Below are 26341 nucleotides of genomic sequence, written 5' to 3' on the forward strand. Positions count from 1 at the left end.
CTATGTTTCCATGGTTGCCATCATATCTTAGGTTCCTTTTTGGCTTATAGTCAGTAAGGGACTTTCGTCATATGCATTTAGTAGAATACTGCCATGCCTTGTTTTGCCATGTTCAGTTCCTGTAGAATGTACATTTCGTGCTCTGAACATTGCTACCTGATGCTGTTTCTGCCATGTCCAGTAATTTCTCTAAGTCTGTGAACCTGTTATCTTTTGCAATTTTTCCATGCTTGTTTGAATCTGCTATGGTGCGAACTAGCTGTAGCTCATTGTTCATCTTTTGTCAAGCATCTCCTGTAGATTACTTGCATATGCTTTGTTGCTACGTTGGAGTGCTGTAGCATTGTTACTTGTTGCATTCTAAGTGCTATCATGCTGTTAATCGCAGATTCGTGTCATTCTTGTTTTGCTTGCCATTTACAAACCGTGCATCCGTTTCCGGTGATCTTTATATCGATTTCAACCGAAATCATCTCATCTTTCCAGTGGCATGCTTGGTTTGCCAAATTACTGCCTTGTTCATCATTTTTCGTCCAGAGCACGCATATGCATCGCATACCACATCTCGCATATCATACATGTTTTGCATCATGTTGCTTGTGCATTTCTCGTGATTGATTGTGGTTCCGTTTGCTTGTGTTCTTGTTTTGGGTAGATCCGGGAGACGAGTTCGTGAACGAGAAACCTATTGAGTACGCTTACGAGGATCAAGCTTTCGACAACTCTGAGAACCTTGCAGGCAAGATGACCATACCCTCGAAATCACTTCTATCTTTGCTTTGCTCGTTGTTCGCTCTATTGCCATGCTGCGCTACCTACCACTTGCTATATCATGCCTCCCATATTGCCATGTCAAACCTCTAACCATCTTTTCCTAGCAAACCGTTGTTTGGCTAAGTTACCGCTTTTGCTCAGCCCTTCTTATAGCGTTGCTAGTTGCAGGTGAAGTTGAAGTTTGTTCCATGTTGGAACATGGATATTTTTTTGGAATATCACAATATATCTTATTTATTAATGCATCTATATATTTGGTAAAGGGTGGAAGGCTCGGCCTTATGCCTGGTGTTTTGTTCCACTCTTCCCGCCCTAGTTTCTGTCATACCGGTATTATGTTCCTGGAGTTTGCGTTCCTTACGCGGTTGGGTGATTTATGGGACCCCCTTGACAGTTTGCCTTGAATAAAACTCCTCCAGCAAGGCCCAACTTTGGTTTTACCATTTGCCACCTAAGCCTTTTCCCCCGGGTTTTCGCGAGCCCGAGGGTCATCTTTATTTTAACCCCCGGGCCAGTGTTCCTCTGAGTGCTGGTCCAACCTAGAGCACCGTGCGGAACCGTCCCTTGGCAACTTGGGTTATGTTGGTACATGTACGCTTCGCTTATCTGGTGTGCCCTGAGAACGAGATATGTGCAGCTCCTATCGGGATTTGTCGGCATATTCGGGTGGCTTTGCTGGTCTTGTTTTACCATTGTCGAAATGTCTTGTAAACCGGGATTCCGAGACTGATCGGGTCTTTTCGGGAGAAGGTTTATCCTTCGTTGACCGTGAGAGCTTATGATGGGCGAAGTTGGGACACCCCTGCAGGGTATTATCTTTCGAAAGCCGTGCCCACGGTTATGAGGCAGATGGGAATTTGTTAATGTCCGGTTGTAGAGAACTTGTCACTTGACTTAATTAAAATACATCAACCGTGTGCGTAGCCGTGATGGTCTCTTCTCGGCGGAGTCCGGGAAGTGAACACGGTTTGAGTTATGCATGAACGTAAGTAGAAGTTCAGGATCACTTCTTGGTCATTACTAGATGACGACCGTTCCGTTGCTTCTCTTCTCGCTCTCTTTTGCGTATGTTAGCCACCATATATGCTTAGTGCCTGCTGCTGCTCCACCTCATTACACCATCCTTTCCTATAAGCTTAAATAGTCTTGATCTCGCGGGTGTGAGATTGCTGAGTCCTCGTGACTCACAGATTCTACCAAAACAGTTGCAGGTGCCGACAATGCCAGTGCAGATGATGGGATCGACCTCAAGTGGGAGTTCGATGAGGAACGTGGTCGTTACTATGTGTCTTTTCCTGATGATCAGTAGTGGAGCCCAGTTGGGACGATCGGGGATCTAGCATTTGGGGTTATCTTATTTTCTTATGGTTTTTGACCGTAGTCGGTCTATGTGTGTATTTTGGATGATGTATGAATTATATTTATGTATTGTGTGAAGTGGCGATTGTAAGCCAACTCTCGTTATCCCTTTCTTGTTCATTACATGGGATTATGTGACGATGACCCTTCTTGCGACAAAACCACGATGCGGTTATGCCTCTAAGTTGTGCCTCGACACGTGGGAGATATAGCCGCATCGTGGGTGTTACAAGTTGGTAATCAGAGCCATCCCCGACTTAGGAGCCCCCTGCTTGATCGAATTGCTGGCGTTGTTGAGTCTAGAACAAAAATGTTTTGAGTCTTAGGATTATTTATATCGGAGAGTAGGCTTCTTTTTACTCCTCAGTCCCTTCGTCGCTCTGGTGAGGTCTCCTGACGTAGAAGTTTTGACTCTTCTCTCCTCAAATTTACTAAAAAAAAATTAGGATCACGCGGGTATCTTAGAATCGTTCCGATGGTTTTGTGACGAGAACATTGTTCTTGGTTCCTCCTGACATTTAGGGGTTGTGGCAGTGTCCCGGGGAGTTCAGCTCCGAGGTGTTGTCGTCACAATTTTATCGTTGCAGTTCTGGAATACCTGAGTTTCGCCAACATCGAAATCTCTTTTATGCAGTTTTTGGTGAGATCACCTCGACGCCACCCAGTACTGGGGTGGGAGTTCGGGAGTATTGCCATAACTCGTATAACGGATGTTTTTCGAAGGTTGAGGTACACGATTTCCGAAGGTTTCTTGGTTATGTGTTGACGGATGGATACAGCTGGATCTAGGGATTGCTAGTTTGGGTGATATATTTTGTGTCCCCTGTATCCCCAACACCAGATTGCATAACCAGAAAGTTTCGGGAGTTTATAAGTGGGAATTCAAGTAGCTCCTAGGATGTCTTTCCGACAGACGCATGATATGAGTTTGTGGTTCGACGTCTAGTGGTCCACCTTTCCACGGTTGGTTTTACAGTGGTCTCATAGTGTCTTAAAGAGTCCTTGGCTATGCCGACTCGGGGACGCTTCGTATGTCATGTGCACTACCTTGTACATGATGGTGCTGTACGATCGAGCCCGTGTGGGCCCCACCACGAAAACTTCGGACGAAATCTCTATCATATGTTTGTTCCGGCTTATTCTGCAAGCCAATACTTTGTTTTGTTTTGAATCGTGGTATTCGAGTTGCTTCGAAGTCAAATGTTGATTCCTTACCTTTTTCTACGTGGCTTCTCAACTTAATGGAAGTGTGATGATTTACTACGGAATTCATTCGTTCATCTTCGTTCGAATGTTTATTGTGAAGACTATATGTTGCAATTTCTATCCGTTGATTCTACTTGTCTATTTGTCTATCAAGATGCTAACGGATGTCACCCTCTTCAGGATGGCTCCGCCAACGCGTCAGAATCCAGATCGCAATGAAGGGAGTCAGGCGAACCCTCCGCCACCACCTCCGCCTCCGGAGGCATGGCAAGCTATCATGGCAGCCACCAACGCCAATGCTCAGATGATTCTGCAACTCTTGCAAGAACGCACCCAAGGGCAAGGCAATCAAGGAAATCAAGGTCAAGGCAACAATCAGCCTCACTTCGCTACCCTCAACCAGTTTCTCGCAAATCAGCCCAAGTCTTTCAGCTACTGTGCCGAGGCCACAGATGCCGATGATTGGCTCGTGGACATCAACAAGCATTTTGAATGTAGCAATGTCAGGCCTGAGGACTATGTCAAGTTCATTTCTTTTCAGCTCAAGGACCAAGCTGCTGATTGGTATCAACAATACAAAGATTCCAGAGGAGGTCGTGTGATCACTTGGACTGACTTTTGTCGGGACTTCAAAGCGCACCACATTCCACAAAGTGTTGTTGAGAGCAAGCGTGAGGAGTTCCGCAATCTCAAGCAAGGCAACATGTCTGTGTATCAATTCAACATCCAGTTTCAGAAACTCGCTCGCTTTGCTAAGCAAGACGTTCCTGATGAAAAGAGCATGATCTATCACTTCAGAGGTGGCCTTAGAGAGGATCTGCAGTTAGCTCTCGTTCTTGTTGAGCCTACTCAGTTTGATCAATTCTATAACATGGCACTGAAGCAAGAGGCTGCTCAGCTCAAGTGTGAGGCTTCTAAGAAGAGAGTCAGGAACGCAGTTCAGTCTTCTTCTTCCTCACTTGTGGCTGCTAAGCAACAGAAGTTCTGGTTGCCTCCTCCTCCTCCGTTTCGTCAGCCTTACCAGCAGAAGAACAAAGGTGTCCATGGATCTTCCCACTCTTCCAACTCTGGCTATCAGAACAAGTCTCAGAATCAAGCTCCAAAGTCCAATGCTCCTTATCATCGTCCACTCTCAGAGGTGACTTGCAACAAGTGTCAGCAGAAAGGTCACTATGCTAACAAGTGCTTCAACCAAAGGTGCCTTCCGCCTCCTCCTCCTGTCAGATCTTCCAGCAATGCAGTGGTCAAGCATAATCCCAAGTCTGCTAAGGTGAACATGATGAATGCAGCTCAAGCAGAGGAATCTACTGATGTGATAATGGGTAATCTCTCAGTTAATGATATTCCTGCAAAAGTTCTTTTTGATACTGGTGCATCGCTTTGTTTCATGTCAAGATCGTTCTTCGCAAAGAATGATTTTACTTGGTCTTATCTGGATAAACCTTTGGGTGTTGTTTCTCCGGGGAAGTCAATGAGAGCCAACTCGATAGTTCCAGATGTTTCCATCAAGATGGGGAACTATAAATTTCTGTCTTCTCCAGTTGTTCTTGGTGACTCGGATATTGATCTTATTCTCGGGATGGACTGGCTTTCTAAGCACAAGGCTCAACTTGATAGTGCTGCCAGGGAAATTCAATTGACACACTCTTCTGAGGATGTTATCATTTATGCCACTCGTGATGAAACCATTCGGTTATTTTCTCTCACTGAGAAGGGCGAGTTGAATGCCATCTCTCAAATTCCAGTCGTTTGTGAGTACCAAGATGTCTTTCCAGAAGAGCTTCCGGGTATGCCTCCTCACCGGCCAGTTGAGTTCGTTATCGATCTTGAGCCGGGAACTGAACCCGTTTGCAAGCGTCCATACAAGCTTGGACCCAAGGAGCTGAAGGAATTGAAGAAACAACTCGATGAACAAGAGCGTCTGGGTCTGATCAGACCGAGTTCTTCTCCATGGGGTTGTGGTGTTCTTTTTGTCCAGAAGAAGGATGGCACGGAACGACTTTGTGTCGACTACCGTCCATTGAACAAGAAGACAATCAAGAACAAGTATCCACTTCCCAACATCAATGAGCTATTCGAGCAACTTAAAGGTGCCAAAGTATTCTCCAAGCTTGACCTTCGTATGGGTTATCATCAGATTCGCATTCGTGAAGAAGATATTCCCAAGACAGCATTCAGAACAAGCTTTGGTTCTTATGAATATAGTGTCATGTCTTTCGGCCTTGTCAATGCTCCTCCAACATTTTCTCGGATGATAAATTTCATCTTCAACCCCTATACCAATGAATTCGTCCTGGTGTATCTCGATGATATCTTGGTCTTCTCCAAGAATAAGAAGGATCGTGCCAAACATTTGCGATTGGTGCTCGACAAGCTCACAGAGTATCAATTCTATGCGAAGTTTTCAAAATGTGAGTTTTGGCTTGATGAAGTTCTTTACCTTGGGCACATCATCTCTGCCAAGGGCATCGCTGTTAATCCCGAGAAGGTGTCCACAATTAAGAATTGGGAACCTCCTCAGAATGTCAAGCAGCTTCGCAGTTTTCTTGGTCTTGCAAGCTATTGCCGAAGATTCGTTGAGAATTTCTCTAAGATTGCAAAGCCTCTTTCCAACCTCCTCCAGAAGCATGTGAAGTATGTCTGGTCTCCTGAGTGTGACGTTGCTTTCAACACTCTCAAAGAGAAACTAGTCACAGCTCCTGTCTTAACTCCTCCTGACGAATCCAAGCCATTTGAAGTTTTCTGTGATGCTTCTCTTCAAGGTCTCGGTGCTGTGTTAATGCAAGAGAAGAAAGTTGTGGCCTATACCTCTCGTCAGTTGAAGCCCAATGAAAAGAACTACGCCACTCACGATCTTGAGTTGGCGGCAGTTGTCCATGCATTGATAACATGGAGACATCTCTTGTTGGGAAGACAAGTGGACATATTCACCGATCACAAGAGTCTCAAGTACATCTTCACTCAGCCCAACCTCAATCTCAGGCAGACTCGATGGGTCGAAATGATTCAAGAGTACAATCCGAGTATTGAATATACTCCAGGCAAAGCCAATGTCATTGCAGATGCTTTGAGCAGGAAGGCTTATTGCAACAGCTTAATTCTCAAGCCATTTCAACCGGATCTTTGTGAAGCTTTCCGCAAGCTGAATCTCCAAGTTGTTCCTCAAGGCATTCTTGCCAACCTCATAGTCTCTCCTACTTTGGAAGATCAAATTCGTGAGGCACAACTCCTGGATACCATGGTGAAGAAGGTGAAACATGGTATCGACAAGGGTCTTTCCAAATACAAGTGCTATCGCATTGATGACAGAGACACTTTATTCTTCGAGGACCGGATTGTGGTTCCTAAAGGTGATCTAAGGAAAGTCATAATGAACGAGGCGCACAATTCTCTTCTTTCCATTCATCCTGGAAGTACGAAGATGTACCATGACCTCAAGCAGTCGTATTGGTGGACTCGAATGAAGCGAGAAATCGCGCAATTCGTGAATGAATAAGATGTCTGTCGAAGAGTGAAAGCAGAACACCAATGACCAGCTGGTCTCCTCCAACCTCTTGCTATCCCAGAATGGAAGTTTGATCATATCGAAATGGACTTCGTGACTGGTTTTCCAAAGTCCAAGCGCGGAAATGATGCTATCTTCGTTGTCATCGACAAGCTTTCTAAAGTGGCTCATTTTCTTCCTATCAAAGAATCTATCACAGCAGCTCAGTTGGCAGAGCTATACACCTCCAGGATTGTCTCCTTGTATAGCATTCCACAATTAATTTCTTCAGATCGTGGAAGCATCTTCACCTCTAAGTTCTAGGACTCCTTCCAGAAGGCCATGGGCACCAACATTCGCTTAAGTACAACTTTCCATCCTCAAACTAGTGGCCAAGTCGAGCAAGTCAATCAAATTCTTGAAGATATGCTCAGGGCTTGTGTCATTCCCTTTGGCATGAAATGGGAAGATTGTCTTCCATATGCCGAATTCTCCTACAACAACAGCTTCCAAGCGAGTTCGGGCAAGGCCCCATTCGAGATTCTCTATGGCAGAAAGTGTCGTACTCCTCTCAGTTGGTCAGAGACTGGTGAACGCCAACTTCTTGGCAATGACTTAATCACAGAGGCTGAAGAAATGTGTAAAGTCATCCGTGATAATCTCAAAGCCACGCAATCACGCCAGAAGAGTTACTATGTTAGTAGGCACGTTGTTGAGGATATAGACCTTAGAGTCACCCGCCAGGAGGGGCCGGGTTACTCATATGGTCATTGCCAGAAGCCCGGCGCCAAGCTTGATGATGGTGGGCCAAAGATGGGCTTAAGACCAGGGTATGGCTTAAGGCCCGTAGTTACAATCATTATCATGGTAGAACTTGTAGTGTAAGGCAAGAATAGTTGAGAGTCCGAGCCGGACACTCTTATGAGCCGGCCGGGACTCTGAGAGCTGCTGGGCGTCAGCCTCCCTATATAAAGGGACAACCCGGCAGCGGTTTAGGGAGAAGCTAGATCTCATCGAGAGCCAGAGATAGCAGTTAAGCTCCCTGGTCATCGAAACCCTAATCAATACCACCTCAAACTGGACGTAGGCTTTTACCTTCACCGTAAGGGGCCGAACCAGTATAAACCCTCGTGTCCCTTGTCCCACTTAACCCCTTCAAGCTTCCTAGTTGCGATGGCTCCACGACTAAGTCCTAGTTCGAGGACATCTGCCGTGACAATTCCACGACAGTTGGCGCCCACCGTGGGGCCAGCGCACGGTGCATTTGAGTTCTTGAAGGGCAGCTTCGAAGGGCTCAAGGGATACGCTGTGGGTCGGATGACCAAGAGTCGTTGCGGCAAGCTCTACATCGATGATGCAAACTGGGGCCCCGACGCCGGCTCGATTGAGTACGGGTACCGGGTCCCCTTCGGCGGAATTCATGTTTTCATTGGCAAGATTGGTGAGCTGGGCCCTGAGCTGGATCTCAACGCCGATTTCATCGAGACGGCTCAGCGTGCACGACCCACCCGGGCCCGGCCTGCCTTAAGGCATGCTTTTGTGGGATGTATTCATGGAGGGCCCTTTGACCGATCCGGATCTGGTGATGAGGCGGCCGCCGGCTCTGACGGCGAGTCGTCCACCGATGAGTCAAATTCGTTGTATCAACTTCAAGAGGGCAGGCTCATGGGTTGTTCCGATGGTGACAGTATTCCGGACCCGTTTGAGCCGCCAAGTCAGGTTGGAGTCTTTATGGCCGGCGCACAGCCTGTTCAGAACCCTGCTGCTGGAGCGGGAAACCCGGTGCCCTCGCCGGCTCAGGTGCTAATGGATCTCACAGACAAGATGACGGCCCTGTTAACCGCCACGGTTGACCCGGCAGATCAAGCTCAGCATGATGCGGAGGTGGCACAGTTAAAATTGGATCTAGCGAAAGCTAAGGAGGATCTGGCAGCAGAAGGGATCAGGATGGCTGCGGAAAGGGCGGCTCTCGACGCCCAAACCCAGTTGATTCAAGCGCAGTCCTTTCGGCTCACGATGGATCAAAACACGTCCAATGAGGTCCTAAGAAGAAGGCATCAAAAGGCCCAATCTCGACTGCCTCCGGTTTACGATCCACGCAACCTCTTCAACACGCCAGGTGCAGGGTCTAGTAACCCGCCAGGGGTCATAGTGCCCGGGTCTGGGACCCCTATTCAGCCACAAGTGATGGGGCCTCCCCAGGTGCCCCCTGCCCCGCCTCAGTACGTGCCAATACCCCCGGGTCATAATAATAACCCGCTGGAGAACATGGTCGCCGCGGCAGCACGGCTGGCGGCTCTCCCAGTTGACGGCGACTCTCCGACGGCTATTGAAGCCCGCCGGGTCAGGGAACTCCTTCAGACAGCACTGGCGCAGCAAGAGGCGTACTCCTACAGCCGGGACAGGATCCACTCGACCCCTCGCCCAGGCCAGAGCCCGAGTTACAACAGACACATGGTCTCAGCGACCGGCTCAAGTAACGTCCGACGCCATGACCCGCCCCCTGGCCATGGCCCGGCTCATAATGGAGCCTTTCACGCAGCAGACCAGGACAGAGCGCGGCAAGAGGCGGAGCAGGTGCCTCAGTTGACGGCTTACCAGACTCCCCTGGCTTACCCGACGGCTTCCGTCGACGTGGGTATCCCTACCAGGACTGGGGGTGTCCCTTGTTTAGTGCCAGCTATCCGCAATGAACGTCTACCCAAGGACTTCAAAGGCCCTAGGAAGGTGCCTAATTACACAGCTGACTTACAACCCGCCGCCTGGATCGAGAGTTACGAGATGGCCATGGAACTGCTGGAGGTCAGTGAGGCGGCAATGGCCAAGTACTTCACCATGATGTTAGATGGGACTGCCTGCACTTGGTTGAAAGGGCTACCACCGAATTCCATTGGGTCTTGGGCTGAGCTGAAGGCCCGGTTCATCCAAAACTTCAAGGATACCTGTAGGCAGTCTATGTCAATTGTGGATTTGACTAACTGCAAGCAGCAGGAGGGTGAGTCTACGACACATTGGGTTCGTCGGGTTAAGGAGATCATACATTCGTCAGATAAGATGGATGCCGGCTCAGCAGTCTTAATGTTGGAGCAGAATTGTCGTTTTGTGCCCCTGAAGATGAAACTTGGGCGGCTTAAGCGCGACTGCAATGATATGGGTACTCTGATGGCGGCTCTTGTCAAGTATGCCGATTCTGATGGTACCAAGGACCCCGCTTCAGATGATGAAAGGACAGGGAAGGGAAAGAAGAACGGCAATGGCAAGGGTCCTCAGCATAACCGGGGGAACTAAGGAGGAGGCAAGCGCAAGGCCGATGGCAGCCTAGAGTTTGTAGCCAACGCCAGCTCACAAGGTAATAACCAGCGACGCAAGGGGAGGCCCCCTCCCTGAGGCGGCGGGTCAGGCCCGACGCTGGAGCAGCTGTTGAATGAGCCTTGTCCAAGGCATGGCGCTAGAGAGAAGCCAGCGACTCATCTATGGAAGGATTGCGCAATCATGAAGGCCTTTAAGAATTACAATGGCCCGGGCGGCGGCTCAGGCGCCGACGGTTTTCATGGCCCGGGCGGCGGCTCAAATTCTAATCCTCAGAATGGTCAAGGGGGCTTTGATCAGCAGTCTGGCCAGGGTCATCAACAGCAGCAGGGGGGTTATCAGACCAATCCAAAGCAGCTTAGCGGTGGACAGTACCATGTATTTACCACCAGTCTGTGTAAGCGAGATCAGAAGCTTCATAAGAGGGCTGTGAATGCTGTTGAGCCGGCGGTTCCACGCTACTTGCGGTGGTCTGATCAGCCTATAGTATGGAGTAGAGAGGATCACCCTCCTCGGGTGGACAATCCGGGTCACTTGGCCTTAGTGGTGGCTCCTCGGGTGGGAGGATATAAGTTCACTAAGGTGCTCATGGATGGAGGCAGCAGCATCAACATCCTCTATTATGAGACTTTTTGCCGTATGGGGTTGGTTGATAAGAACCTCAGCCAGTCAAACACTATCTTCCATGGTGTGGTACCTGGTAAGTCGGCTTATCCAGTCGGCAAGATCGAGTTGGAAGTGGCCTTTGGAGATGAGAACAACTACAGGGTGGAAAAATTGACCTTCGAGGTGGTCAAGATAAGAAGTCCGTACCATGCTATATTTGGGCGGCCGGGTTACGCCAAGTTCATGGCACGGCCGTGTTATGTGTATTTACAGCTCAAGATGCCGGGTCATAATGGGACCATTACGGTTCATGGAAGCCGGAAGGTGGCTCTGGAGTGTGAGGAAGGCGATGCAGCTTATGCAGAATCTGTTTGCGCAACAGAGGAGTTGAAATTTTACAAAGACAATGTTGACCCAACTGATATGACCTCTCTGAAAAAGCCGACTAAGGAGCATGAGCCGGCAATGAAATTTAAGTCGGCCAATGAGACTAAACTTGTTGATTTCGTTCCAGGAGATTCATCTCAGCAATTTAGCATCAGTGCCAATCTGGATCCAAAATAGGAAAGCGCGCTCATCGAGTTCATCCGTGAGAATAGAGACATCTTCACGTGGAAACCTTCTGACATGCCAGGTGTACCTAGAGAACTCGCTGAGCACACTCTCAATTTTGATCCGAAATTTAAACCGGTCAGGCAGTTCCTTCGGCGGTTCAATGAGGAGAGGAGGAAAGCTATTGGTGAAGAAGTGGCCCGGCTCTTGGCGGCCGGGTTTATTGTTGAAGTCTTTCACCCAGAGTGGTTAGCTAACCCGGTGCTCGTGCTCAAGAAGAACGGCACTTGGCGGATGTGTGTGGACTACACGGACTTAAACAAGGCGTGTCCGGCTGATCCTTTTGCCCTTCCCCGTATTGATCAAATCATTGATGCTACGGCCGGTTGTGCGCGCTTAAGTTTCCTGGACGCTTATTCCGGATATCATCAGATTAAAATGGCAGTTAAGGACCAGGAGAAGACGGCTTTCATCACTCCCTTTGGAGCCTTCTACTATGTGTCTATGCCCTTCGGACTCAAGTGTGCACAGGCGACTTATTAGCGTTGCGTGCAAAACTGTCTTCATAAACAGATTGGGCGCAATGTTCATGCTTATGTGGACGATATTGTGGTTAAATCTATAAAAGAGGAAACCCTGATAGATGATTTGAGAGAAACCTTTGATAATCTCCGGGTTTACAAGATGATGCTTAACCCGGCCAAGTGTGTTTTTGGTGTTCCTGCAGGCAAACTCTTGGGTTTCTTGGTTTCTGACAGAGGCATTGAAGCTAACCCGGAGAAGATCAAGGCCATCACCTCCCTGGCTAAGCCGGCGTGTATAAATGATGTTCAGCGCTTGGCGGGTCGCATCGCTGCTTTAAGCCGGTTTATAAGCCGTTTGGGTGAGAAGGCCATGCCATTATATCAGTTGATGAAGAAAACTGATAACTTCGTCTGGAATGATGCAGCTAATACTGCTTTTGAGGATTTGAAGAAGCAGCTGGCAGAGCCCCCCGTCCTTGCTGCTCCGGTTGATAAGGATCCCTTATTACTGTATGTGGCGGCGAACACACGAGCCGTCAGTGTGGCTATGGTGGTGGAGTGCAACGAGGAGGGTAAGGAGCATCCGGTTCAGCGGCCGGTTTATTATGTCAGCGAAGTGCTCATTGAGTCCAAGCGGCGGTATCCGCATTGGCAGAAGCTTGTTTATGGTGTGTTCATGGCGAGCCGGAAACTTAAGCATTATTTTCAGGGTCATCCCATCACTGTGGTCAGCTCTGCCCCTCTTGGTCATATCATTCAAACCAGAGAGGCCACAGGGAGAGTGGCTAAGTGGGCCATAGAGATCGGACCCCATGGTCTGAAATACATGCCACGCACTGCTGTTAAATCTCAGGCCTTGGTGGATTTCATCAATGACTGGACAGGGTCACAAGTGCCCGAGCAGAAGCCGGATAACACATATTGGACTATTCACTTTGATGGGTCCAGGCAGTTGGAGGGCTCGGGGGCTGGAGTCGTGTTGGCTTCCCCTAAAGGTGACAAGTTCCATTATGTGCTACAGTTGTTGTTTCCTTGCACTAACAACGCGGCCGAGTACGAGGCCTTGCTCCATGGTCTTCGGATGGCTAAAGAGATGAGCTTAAGCCGGGTAAGATGCTTCGGCGATTCAGACTTCGTGGCTCAACAAGTATCCGGCAAGTGGGACTCTAAGGACCCTCTCATGGCGGCTTATCGCCGCGAGGTTGATGCCATTGCTAGGCACTTTCAGGGCTACCAAGTAGAGCACATTGATTGCAGGAAGAACGAGGCGGCTGATGCCCTAAGCCTGCTGGGCTCTCAGCGAAAGCCGGTGCCGCCTAATACTTTCTTGGATGTCCTGTATAACCCTTCTGTTAAGTTACCTACGGAGGAAGACTTGGCTGTCCCTGACCCGGAGGCACGACTGGTGGCGGCTCTCCACATCATCCCGGACTGGACAGCACCTTATCTGGCTTACATGACCCGGGGAGAGTTGCCTGAGGATGAAACTTTGGCCAGACAAATAACCCAGCGGGCTAAGTCAATGATTGTTATCAATGGTGAGTTGCATCACCGCAGTGTTACGGGAGCGTTTCAGCGTTGTGTTTCCCCTGAGGAAGGTCAAGAGATCTTGCGTGAGATCCATGAAGGGGATTGTGGCCATCACGCCGGCTCAAAGTCTCTTGTGGCCAAGGCTTTTCTTCATGGTTTTTATTGGTTGACGGCTCATGCTGATGCAGAGGACTTGGTCAGTAAGTGTGATGGTTGCCAAAGGTTCTCGCGACGGGCTCATGTACCGGCTCAAGAGCTGAGGATGATCCCAATTACTTGGCCCTTTGCGGTCTGGGGGCTTGATATGGTTGGGCCTTTCAAAAGGTCCAAGGATAAGAAGACCCACCTTTTGGTGACAGTTGACAAGTTTACCAAGTGGGTTGAAGCGGAGCCAGTTAGCAAGTGTGATGCAGCCACGGCGGTTCAGTTTATGAAAAAGGTGATCTTTCGCTTTGGTTTTCCACACAGCATTATAACTGACAATGGCACCAATTTATCCAAAGGCGCCATGGAGGTGTTTTGTCAACGAGAGCATATCCGACATGATGTTTCCTCGGTGGCTCATCCTCAATCCAATGGTCAGGCTGAGAGAGCTAATCAGGATATTCTGAAGGGCATCAAGCCCCGGCTTTTGGTCCCTTTGCAACGGACGCCGGGTTGTTGGGTGGAGGAGTTGCCCTCCGTGCTATGGAGCATCAACACTACTCCTAACAGGTCTACAGGCTTTACGCCTTTCTTCATGGTTTATGGAGCAGAAGCAGTCCTCCCCAGTGACATCCGTATGACTCGCCTCGAGTGGCGGCTTATGTTGAGGCAGACAATGAACAGGCGCGCCAAGATGCTCTTGACTTGTTGGACGAACAGCGTGATGTGGCCGCAGCTCGTTCAGCGATTTACCAACAAGACCTGCGCCGTTATCATAGTCGACGGGTTAAATCTCGGGTCTTCCAGGAAGGCGATCTGGTGCTCTGGCTCATCCAAGATCAAACAGACGCGCACAAGTTATCCCCGCCTTGGGAAGGGCCCTTTGTGGTCAGCAAGAATTTGCACAACGGGTCGTATTACCTCATTGACATTCGGGAGCACAAAGATTCACGTAAGTCGGAGGAAGAAACCCGTCAACCGTGGAACATAGCTCAGCTTCGGCCTTACTACACTTGAGCCACCGGCTCTCATGATGTACATATTTCTCTAAGCCATGTATATATTATGATAAGCAATAAAGCAGGACCTCTGTCCTTTTTTCTCCTCCATATGTGCACGTGTTGTTTTCATTGCAAGATTACATGATAATCTGAAGGAGGATCCGGCTTATGATCGTATTCGAATCTAGCCGCAGGCAATAAGGTCACTTGGGGGCTTCCTGTTCAAACATAGGTCGTATTCGAACCAAAGAGAACATAGCTGTCGATACCCATTTGATTGGCAAAGTGCCGAGCTCATTGGGGAGTTTTCTTTGATCACATTTGAATCTTAGTTTAACCCCTTTGGGAACCGACGTGGATCGTATTCGAATCAGCGTCGTTAAACAATTCTTAAAGTCATTTGGGGGCTTCCTGTTCAAACATGGGTCGTATTCGAACCAAAGAGAACATAGCTGTCGGTACCCTCTTGATTGGCATCGCCACACCCACGGGGGGCTATATGATCGCATTCGAATCCTAGCATAACCCCTTTGGGTCGGGTCTCTGGTCGTATTCGAACCGGAAGCCCCTAAGTTCTTCTGCTCTACAGCAAGTTTCTTCTGAATATTTTCAAAGTGTATACGGCCGGGTCTCACTTTGCCGGCTTAACGTTGATTTACAGTGTTAACTATTAAGACAGATAAATCGGAATTAAGGTACCAACCTTATTACCCGGGTTATTTAAACCGGAAGTATGCTTGCAGACCGCTAAGTGTGTTATCGCGACTGTATTGAGGACATAATTGAGGGATAGTCTTTTTTGATTCATATTCCGGGTTATATATCTAAAGCTTATGATTCTCAGTGCGGTAAGCCGCCTGACTTGTGATTTGTCCTTTATGCAGGATGATTAAAGGCAACTATTCTTGAGCTTAAGGACAATGAATGATCAATTATGACCCGGAGACATATAAGGAAGCAACTTTCATAAGGATTCAGCATTCAATACGTGCGCGATGGCATGGCACAGTTAAAGTGTTGAACCTATTCTATTACAAGACTCGTCGAGTCCAAAAGGGTGGAGCATTGTTTTATAAGCCGCCTGCTGAGTTAAGATGCCTGCTGGGTTGATGTCTCCGGCTCATCCCTCTCTTCTCCTCCGGCTGTTCCCAAGACTTGGAAAGTTGATGACTTCCAGTCGATGCCGCTCAGAGCTTCGAACTGAGCTTCCTCGTCAATTAACCCCGCCGGGTCAATCTCCGGGGCGAAGGTGTGTTGACGAGCCGGCGGGATTAAGCTGAGGGCTTCATAGCACGGGGTCGGGATCCTCTGATTTTCCGCGTTGTAACCCGGCTGGTACTTGGTCAGGTCTGTGTCGTTTCCAATGAGAGTGGCCACCGGACGCACGACCTTCACGCAGGCGGCAAAGTCCCTTTGGTCGAAGGCTGTGCCGTCTTCCTTCAGACTTGGATAGCCGAGGGCGATGTCTGCCGGATCTAACTCGGGCAGGAAAGCCTTGGCCCGGCTCAGCGCGGCGATCGCTCCGGCCCTTGCAGAGGCCCGTCGCAGCTCTTGGATACGTTGAGGCAGAACGGCGAGCCGGCGAAGAACCTCCGCCAGGTGAGTCGGCACCTCGTTGGATAGGGCCACCACAGCCAAGGCACGCTGTGACCCGGTGTAGAGTTGCTCCACCAGGGTGTACACGGCCTTTAGCTTGGTTACCACACTCTGGTTGAGGTTGGCACTTCTGGGGCCTGTTTCACAGAACAGGATAAGCCGCCGACAAGAGTGAGTTATGAGGCATCAAAATTTTAAGCTGGATGAAAGCTGGTGGATGACTTACCGAAGATTGCAGCAACCATCTGAGACACTTGGCGCTTTAAGCCGGAGAGTTCGGCCGTCTTCTCTGACAGGGCCTTCTCCGCCTATTCGGCCCGGTTCACCAGCGCGGCCTCCTCTTCGGCCCAGGCTTTCCGTTCAGCATCAAATTCGGTCTTCAGCTTTTCTTGAGCGGCGATGCTGGACACAAATTTGGCATTTGCCTTCCGGGTCTCCATTTCTTGCATCTTCAGCCGGTTCTTGAGATCAGAGATGTCAGCCTCAAACTTCTTGCCGGCAGCCTGCATAAATTTCCGGGTTATGGCATGAACGGTTACTATGCAACTTTAAAGTCCCAAGCGTTTTCCAAGCAAAGACACTTGGCACTTGGGGGCTAATGCATATTGAACGTTTCTATCTACAAACTGCCGGTTCAATTGAGTAAGCCGGAACCTAAGTCTACAACATATTCAATCATAAGTCGTCGACTTGGGGGCTAGCATGGTAAAGGTAACTATGCAGTAAGTAAGAGGACAGAAGAATAGTACCTCAGATTTCTGCTGGATCTAGTTTACCATGGCAATCTCTGCGTCCCGACTCTTGTGCACTTGGCTGACGAAGCCAGAGACGACCTCTCCAATGGTCAAATTGGCGTAGTCGGTGAGGTCCAGGTTAACCCGACGGGACTCTAGCAGCTCCCCTTTAGCGGAGCACTTGGCCAGTGCAGTAGGTCTCCCCGGCTCAACAAACTCTGTCCGGATGATTACCACGTCCGGGTCATCTGCTGGTTGAGCCGAGCTGGAGGTCTCCGGGTTAGCAGAAGCTTCTGCAGTTGCCTTGGCGGTTGGAGCGGTGGCCTCGGGAGCGGAGGCAGCTGGCGGTTCTTGACCTGCTACCTCCGGCTCAGGCAACTCCGGCTCTTCAACCGGCTTGGTCTTCTTCGCCCTCTTGGTGAGTTTGGCCTGGGCACTGAAAAGACAGAAAGGTTAAGCATATAGTGTAGGTAAAGACAAAGTACAACATGAGGTGATTATCATTACCCGGGCACGGTCTTGAAAGCCGGCAGGCTTGACTGCATAGAGTCGCCAGAAGAGGGGGAAGTTTCCTGATAATTTGAGTCACAGGAATTAAGTGGTTGACGTATAACACCCGCCAAAGGATGAAAAGGGTACAAAGTTGAGATCACCTCGGTCCGGCGCTTCCTCGACGCGTCTAGTAAGCCGGAAGAGAGGTCGGCGTCCTTGTTGGTCCGGGTGTGCCGCCGGCTCTCATGAGTCTATTGCTTCAAAATAAATTGAGGATCTTGATAAGCTAAAGGATGTGAAAAGCTTACTTTCCGGGTTACCCTTCGGACTTTCAGCCTTGGCAAGGGCTCCGAGTCGGAGGAAAGTGACATTACCTCTTCAACCACCGGGTTACTTGCTCCGGTGTCATCCTGTTGATGAACAAGTGTTGGTAAGGCGGACAAGAAATAAACAATAAACACAACAAGAGCTTACAGGTTCAGGGGTTACCTCTGACTCGGAGCTGTCGCTTAGTTGCATCAGCTCCGAAGCAGTTGGCCTACTTCCCTTCTTGCGGGGAGCGGCTTTCTTGGCGGCTTTCTTCGCCTTTCTGGCCTTCTTGGCCGCCTCATGGTCATATTTGACCCGCCAGAATTTGTCATCAGCCTGAAAAATACAATGATGATTTCCTAAAAGATTCAGATGAAGGTTATCTGTAGACAAAGATAAAATGTTCAAATCAGTGGCTTACTGCTGGGGCTGGGTTGATCTTGCAGAAGGGGGCTAACCCGGTCCTCCCGCAATCTGCCAGGCTCTCGTTCAAGAGAGCCTTGGTCATCTCCTCTGCAACATCTTCAGGAAGATCGTTGCGGCTGTGTCTCTGGGGGTCATCCTTTCGGCCCGTGTACTCGCACATTAAGCCGGGGCGGCGGCTCAATGGGATCACCCGCCAGGAGATCCAGACCCGGACCAGATCGATTCCGCTGAGACCATTGCCCAGAAGATCCTTGATCTTGTTTATGGTGGGGAGCAGAGGCTGGCGCTCCGCTTGAGTCAGCTTGTCTGACAGTGGGTGTGTTGACTCTAGACGTGAGGGGCGAAAGCCGGGCAACGGACTTTCATCAGCCGACGACGTGTCTTGGCAGTAGAACCACGTCAGATTCCAGTCTTTGGGGTGGCTTGGCGGCTCTGTGTACGGAAAAAGGCAGTCCCTCCGCTGCTGAATGGAGATGCCACCTAGCTCCAGACTTGGCCCATTGGCGCACTCATTCTGACGGTTCAAGTAAAAAAGCTCTCTGAAGTGCAGCAGACTAGGTTCTTCTCCAAGGTAAACCTCGCAGAACACTTGGAAGTTGCAGATATTGGACACTGAGTTGGGTCCTATGTCCTGAGGCCGCAGATCGAAGAAATTCAGAATGTCTCTGAAAAACTTTGAGCCGGGCGGTGCGAAGCCCCGGCTCATGTGATCCGCAAAAATGACCACCTCTCCGTCCTTTGGCTGTGGTCTCTCCTCTGACGGGTCAGGGGCACGGTAGGACATGACATCCTTCTTGGGTAGGTGGCCTGACTTGACAAAATCCGCTAAGGTCTCATTGGTGACGTTGGACCTCATCCAATTGCAAGTGATGGAGGCCTTAGGAGCTTTGGGAGGCATGGTGAAAGTCGGCAGCCTATGATAAAAGGAAACGTCCGGTTTAAGTATAAGCCGGAGGAAAGTCATAGTTCAATGTTAAGTGGCGGCTTACGGAGGGGACTAATGACATATATCTAAGTGCGCCAGGTTATTTAAGCCGCCCAAGGTATTGAGAGTAACTCGGTTGTCTACATCGTATCACAGATGAGCCGGAAAAATTCTATGGTGCATGGTCTCCTTTGAGTCGGAAGGATCTACGGCGCGTGGTTTCTTTAAGCCGGATTTGTAAACTGCCTTGACTCAACAAGTGCAGTTTTTTACTAAGTGTGGTGAAAACAGGTTTCACACATGGCAGTAAATAATTGGATCAAAATAATCGGTCGAAAAGAAAGTTTCTAGACCTAAAAACAGATGCAGGAGAAGTTCTTGGGATTGAACAAGGCTCTTATGCAGTAAAAAGAGGGCTGCTTGCATGTGAAATGGGTGCTAAACAGTTACCGCATTGGTTCTATACAAGGCTACGATCAAAAACGGGCAGTAAAAATGAAAACTACCAAGGGATCGTGGGCGACGGCGAAGAACACGAAGAACACGGACGAACCCTACGGCAGATCTATTCTACAGGGCAAGCAGGACTTACAGGGGCTGGTGAGTCGTAGAGGTCGTCGCGTTTCTCTGGTCAAATCAGGGTGATGCAGCGGCCTGAGCTGGTGACGACGAGAAGACCCGCGGCGGCGACGGCGGCGGAGCTCGAGCAGCACGGGAACAGTGAGAGGAAGGAGACGACAGAGGAAGGAGAGTGAGAAAGGCCCGTCGGGCCGGCCTATTTATAAGGGCGAGCTCATAAGTGGGCGCGAGAATCAAGGAGACCACGACGTGGTTATCTCCCCACGAAACGCCTCGATTTTCGGGATGACAGTAAAGATAAGATCCGTTGTAAATCTGGCGGAGTAAAAAACGGGCTTAATGGAAGATGACGTCACGGCGGATTACCCGGAGTCCAGAGAATGACGTCACGCCGGGTTATGGCCTTCACACAAATGGTAAGTCGGACATTTTTTCTGACGAAAGAATTGAAGATTGACATGAGCCGGCTCAAATCAATCTGGGCCCTAATGTTGAGGATATAGACCTTAGAGTCACCCGCCAGGAGGGGCTGGGTTACTCATATGGTCATTGCCAGAAGCTCGGCGCCAAGCTTGAAGACGGTGGGCCAAAGATGGGCTTAAGACCCGGATATGGCTTAAGGCCCGTAGTTACAATCATTATCATGGTAGAACTTGTAGTGTAAGGCAAGAATAGTTGAGAGTCCGAGCCGGACACTCTTATGAGCCGGCCGAGACTCTGAGAGCTGCTGGGCGTCAGCCTCCCTATATAAAGGGACAACCCGGCAGCGGTTTAGGGAGAAGCTAGATCTCATCGAGAGCCCGAGATAGCAGTTAAGCTCCCTCGTCATCGGAACCCTAATCAATACCACCTCAAACTGGACGTAGGCTTTTACCTTCTCCGTAAGGGGCCGAACCAGTATAAACCCTCGTGTTCCTTGTCCCACTTAACCCCTTCAAGCTTCCTAGTTGCGATGGCTCCACGACTAAGTCCTAGTTCGAGGACATCTGCCGTGACAATTCCACGACAAACGTGATTTGGCTTTCAAGATCGGAGACCATGTCTACCTCCGCGTCTCTCCAATGAAAGGCACTCGTCGCTTCGGTATCAAAGGGAAGCTTGCTCCTAGATACGTGGGTCCTTTCAAGATCATTGGCAAAAGAGGCGACCTCGCCTATCAACTTGAGCTTCCTTCCAACTTCGCGAACATGCACGATGTGTTCCACGTGTCACAGCTCCGCAAGTGCTTCAAGACGCCTGAGCGCACCATCAACTTCGAAGAGATTGACCTCCAAGAAGATCTGTCTTATTATGAGCACCCCGTTGCTATTATTGAAGAAACTGAGCGCAAGACTCGCAACAAGTCAATCAAATTCCTGAAAGTGAAGTGGTCGCACCATTCCGACCGAGAAGCCACCTGGGAACGCGAGGACCATCTCCGTTCCGAATATCCGGAGTTCTTTCAGTCCTAGATCTCGGGTCGAGATCCTCTCGTAGTGGTGGAGTGTTGTAACACCCCGGATGTAACTTTCCATAATTGTAACTCCAACTCTTGCCATTTTCGGCTATGTGTTATGATATTCCCTTCGTGGTCGGGTTTTGTTTATCGTTTTGCATTTTGTTCTTGTCATGCATCTCATATCATGTCATCATGTGCATTGCATTTGCATACGTGTTCGTCTCATGCATCCGAGCATTTTCCCCGTTGTCCGTTTTGCAATCTGGCACTCCCACCTCCTCCGGCGCACCCCTCTTGTTTCTTTTCGTGAGTGGGTGTTGAACGTTCTCGGAATGGACCGAGGCTTGTCAAGTGGCCTTGTTATACCACCGGTAGACCACCGGTCAAGTTTCGTTCCATTTGGAGGTCGTTTGGTACTCCAACGGTTAACCGGGTAACCGCAAAGTCCGTTTGTGTGTGCAGCAAAAACCCCTCTCTAAACAGCCCAAAACTCCTCTAAGTCTCTTCCATGCTCTAGGTCGTTCGATCACGATCGTGTGGGCGAAAACCGCACTCCGTTTGGAGTCTCCTAGCTTCCTCTAGCTATATATATGCATCCCTCCCGAAATACATTCGCAGTCCAAAACCCTAACCCGCTCCTCCGCGCTGCCGGAAACGTCCGCCGCCGGCCGGACGTTTCTCCACCGACGGCCGCAGCCAACGGGATGCCGCCACGTGGCGCCCCGCGCCCACATCGCCGCCGGCCCGCAGGAGCCCGTGCAAGGCCCCCCGAGCCCGCTCCTCCAGCCCCGTCGCCCGCGCCCGAGCCCTCCGTGGTCGCCGCTCCCGCCGCACCGCTGCCTGCCGGACTCCGCCGGCGCCACCCGCCGCCCCATCGCCGGCGCCGCCGCCCGCTCCCGCGGCACCCGTGTCGTGCCGCCCGAGGTCGCCGCCCCTCTCCTCCGCGCTCCCCCGACGCCCCGCCGCGTCCTCCCTTCCTTCCGAGCTCCTCCCCGACCGCCGCGCCTCCCCTAGCTCCGGCGAGCTCAAGTCCCGATCTAGATCCGTTGAGCAGGTTGACTTCTTCTCCCCCGAAATTTTCCCAAGTCTGTGATATTCTACATTCCGTTGCATACTTCCTCATGGCATAACTCTCTGCATATAGCTCCGTTTCGCGCGTGTAATATAACGAATTGTTCGTCTCTAGACCCTATTCATTTTGTTCCGTTGGGCCATGCTCATTTGAGTCCATCTTGATGCCCAAATCTCTGGTGCAAGAGTGCTAGTTGCTGTTATCTGCTGTTACTTATCAGAACTTGAGGATTTGTTATTTTTGTTGCATTTAATCTGTGCACGTTATGGGCATGAGCTCTACATGTGTTTTGTTGTATGCCATGCCATCTTTACAGGGGTGTATGCCATGTATTTTTGTGATCTCTGTGGTGACTAGCACAAGCATGCAAACTAGGCTCCGTAATGTTTCTGATTTCAGAGACTTCGTAGTTTTTCTAAGTCTGTGACTGCTGTTATTTTGTTGCTATGTATCCATGTGGCTACAGAGAGATCCATGCTTATTTTGGAGATGTTCAGTAAGGATGTTCAGTAAGGATGTTTTGTAGATATTGCTATAAAATATTTCTGGCAGATTGTTAACATGATATTCAATTTTGCCAAGCTTGTTGTAGTTGTTTCATACATGCTATGTACTTGCTCTTGCCATGGATAGCTTCATAAACATGCCATCTTGCTTTAGGTATGCTTGTGTTGTCATAATTTGCTTTGTGATGAGTGCATCGAGCTCACCAAGATGCCCTCATAATGTCTGTTTCTGCCATGCTCTGTTTTGTGCTAAGTCTAAAACCTGTTAACGAAACTTGCTACATGGTTGCCATCATATCTTATGATCCTTTTTGGCTTATAGTCAGTAAGGGACTTTCGTCATATGCATTTAGTAGAATACTTCCATGCCTTGTTTTGCCATGTTGAGTTCCTGTAGAATGTTCATTTCTTGCTCTGAACATTGGTACCTGATGCTGTTTCTGCCATGTCCAGTAATTTCTCTTAAGTTTGTGAACCTGTTATCTTTTGCACTTTTTCCATGCTTGTTTGAATCTGCTGTGGTGCGAACTAGCCGTAGCTCAGTGTTCATCTTTTGTCAAGCATCTCCTGTAGATTACTTGCATATGCTTTGTTGCTACGTTGGAGTGCTGTAGCATTGTTACTTGTTGCATTCTAAGTGCTATCATGCTGTTAATCGCAGATTCGTGTCATTCTTGTTTTGCTTGCCATTTGCAAACCGTGCATCCGTTTTCGGTGATCTTTATATCGATTTCAACCGAAATCATCTCATATTTCCAGTGGCATGCTTGGTTTGCCAAGTTACTGCCTTGTTCATCATTTTTCGTCTGGAACACGCATATGCATCGCATACCACATCTCGCATATCATACATATTTTGCATCATGTTGCTTGTGCATTTCTCGTGATTGATTGTGGTTCCGTTTGCTTGTGTTCTTGTTTTGGGTAGAGCCGGGAGACGAGTTCGTGAATGAGGAACCTGTTGAGTACGCTTACGAGGATCAAGCTTTCGACAACTCTGAGAACCTTGCAGGCAAGATGACCATACCCTCGAAATCACTTCTATCTTTGCTTTGCTAGTTGTTCGCTCTATTGCCATGCTACGCTACCTAACACTTGCTATATCATGCCTCCCATATTGCCATGTCAAACCTCTAACCATCTTTTCCTAGCAAACCGTTGTTTGGCTAAGTTACCGCTTTTGCTCAGCCCTTCTTATAGCGTTGCTAGTTGCAGGTGAAGTTGAAGTTTGTTCCATGTTGGAACATGGATATTTTTTGGAATATCACAATATATCTTATTTATTAATGCATCTATATATTTGGTAAAGGGTGGAAGGCTCGGCCTTATGCCTGGTGTTTTGTTCCACTCTTCCCGCCCTAGTTTCTGTCATACCGGTATTATGTTCCTGGAGTTTGCGTTCCTTACGCGGTTGGGTGATTTATGGGACCACCTTGACAGTTCGCCTTGAATAAAACTCCTCCAGCAAGGCCCAACTTTGGTTTTACCATTTGCCACCTAAGCCTTTTCCCTCGGGTTTTCGCGAGCCCGAGGGTCATCTTTATTTTAACCCCCGGGCCAGTGTTCCTCTGAGAGCTGGTCCAACCTAGAGCGCCGTGCGGGACCGTCCCTTGGCAACTTGGGTTATGTTGGTACCTGTACGCTTCGCTTATCCGGTGTGCCCTGAGAACGAGATATGTGCAGCTCCTATCAGGATTTGTCGGCACATTCGGGTGGCTTTGCTGGTCTTGTTTTACCATTGTCGAAATGTCTTGTAAACCGGGATTTCGAGACTGATCGGGTCTTTCCGCGAGAAGGTTTATCCTTCGTTGACCGTGAGAGCTTATGATGGGCGAAGTTGGGACACCCCTGCATGGTATTATCTTTCGAAAGCCGTGCCCGCGGTTATGAGGCAGATGGGAATTTGTTAATGTCCCGTTGTAGAGAACTTGTCACTTGACTTAATTAAAATACATCAACCGTGTGCGTAGCCGTGATGGTCTCTTCTCGGCGGAGTCCGGGAAGTGAACACGGTTTCAGTTATGCATGAACGTAAGTAGAAGTTCAGGATCACTTCTTGGTCATTACTAGATGACGACCGTTCCGTTGCTTCTCTTCTCGCTCTGTTTTGCGTATGTTAGCCACCATATATCCTTAGTGCCTGCTGCAGCTCCACCTCATTACACCATCCTTTCCTATAAGCTTAAATAGTCTTGATCTCGCGGGTGTGAGATTGCTGAGTCCTCGTGACTCACAGATTCTACCAAAACAGTTGCAGGTGCCGACGATGCCAGTGCAGATGATGGGATCGACCTCAAGTGGGAGTTCGATGAGGAACGTGGTCGTTACTATGTGTCTTTTCCTGATGATCAGTAGTGGAGCCCAGTTGGGACGATCGGGGATCTAGCATTTGGGGTTATCTTATTTTCTTATGGTTTTTGACCGTAGTCGGTCTATGTGTGTATTTTGGATGATGTATGAATTATATTTATGTATTGTGTGAAGTGGTGATTGTAAGCCAACTATCGTTATCCCTTTCTTGTTCATTACATGGGATTGTGTGAAGATGACCCTTCTTGCGACAAAACCACAATGCGGTTATGCCTCTAAGTCGTGCCTCGACACGTGGGAGATATAGCCGCATCATGGGCGTTACAACCGGAGAAGAAGAGGGGGAAGAAATAGTAAATACAGAGCAACCAAAGCATCACACAAAATATAACAAGGCAATACGCGGTGCCAGGGGTAATCTAACGCGGGGATAGGTCATACCGGCGAAGGGGGAAAACATCCGGGAAAGTATCCCCGGTGTTCCGCGTTTTCGGACAAACGAATCGAAGGGGGAATGTTGCGTGTTCGATATGCTAGGGGTGTGTGACGGACGAACGGGCTGCGTATCCGGATTCGTCTCGTCGTTCTGAGCAACTTTCATGTAAAAAGTATTTTCATCTGAGCTATGGTTTATTTTATATGATTTTCTAAAGTTTTAAATCATTTTTAGAATTTATTTAATTAATTTAATTCAACATTATCCAGAATAGTGCAGGCTGACGTCATCATGACGTCAGCAGTCAACAGGACGTTGACTGGGTCTAAATGACGTGTGGGTCCCAGCTGTCATAAACTGTTTAATTTAATTAGGGTTTAGCTAATCTAATTACTGTTTAATTAATTAACACTAGTTAATTAAACATAATTAATTAAGTTAATTAATCTAACCTAATTAATTAATTAATATCTTGTTATTATTATTATATATATTTTTAATCTTTTCTTTTTTTCTTTTAACGTTCTGGGGCGCTGGGGCCCGTTTGTCAAAGGCCCAGGGGGCTAGCGGGCGACGGGCTATCGGGCGCAAACGCCACCTGAATGGGCGCGTGCCCGTGGGCGCGCTGGGCGCGGATGCGCCGGCGAGCCCGGGCGTGGTCAGACGCCGGCGAGGCCGCGGCAAGGGACGGCGGGGCCGAGCGGCAATGGCGAGCGGCGAGCACGAGCGGAGGCGGCTGCGAGCGTGCGGGCCAGCAAGGCCGCAGCAGCGGGCGCCGGGCGGCAGAGGAGCTGTAGGGCGCTGTGGTGAGCGCGCGGTGGCGGGGTCGGCGCGAGCAGCAGCAGCCGGCAAAGGAGCGAGCAGGGCATGCGCGGGCTCGACGCGACGGGGAGTGCGCGGGAGCGTGGCGGGTGCAGTGGTGAGCGCGGCCACGAGCGGGCGCTGGAGCGAGACGGAGATGGGGGAAGGGCGAGGCGCGAGGCGCGGCTCCGAGGGGCACGACGAGCAAAGGGCCGCGACGGGCGTGGC

The sequence above is a fragment of the Aegilops tauschii genome, chromosome 7 (assembly GCF_002575655.3).
Source record: "Aegilops tauschii subsp. strangulata cultivar AL8/78 chromosome 7, Aet v6.0, whole genome shotgun sequence".
In the NCBI taxonomy this organism is placed as follows: domain Eukaryota; kingdom Viridiplantae; phylum Streptophyta; class Magnoliopsida; order Poales; family Poaceae; genus Aegilops; species Aegilops tauschii.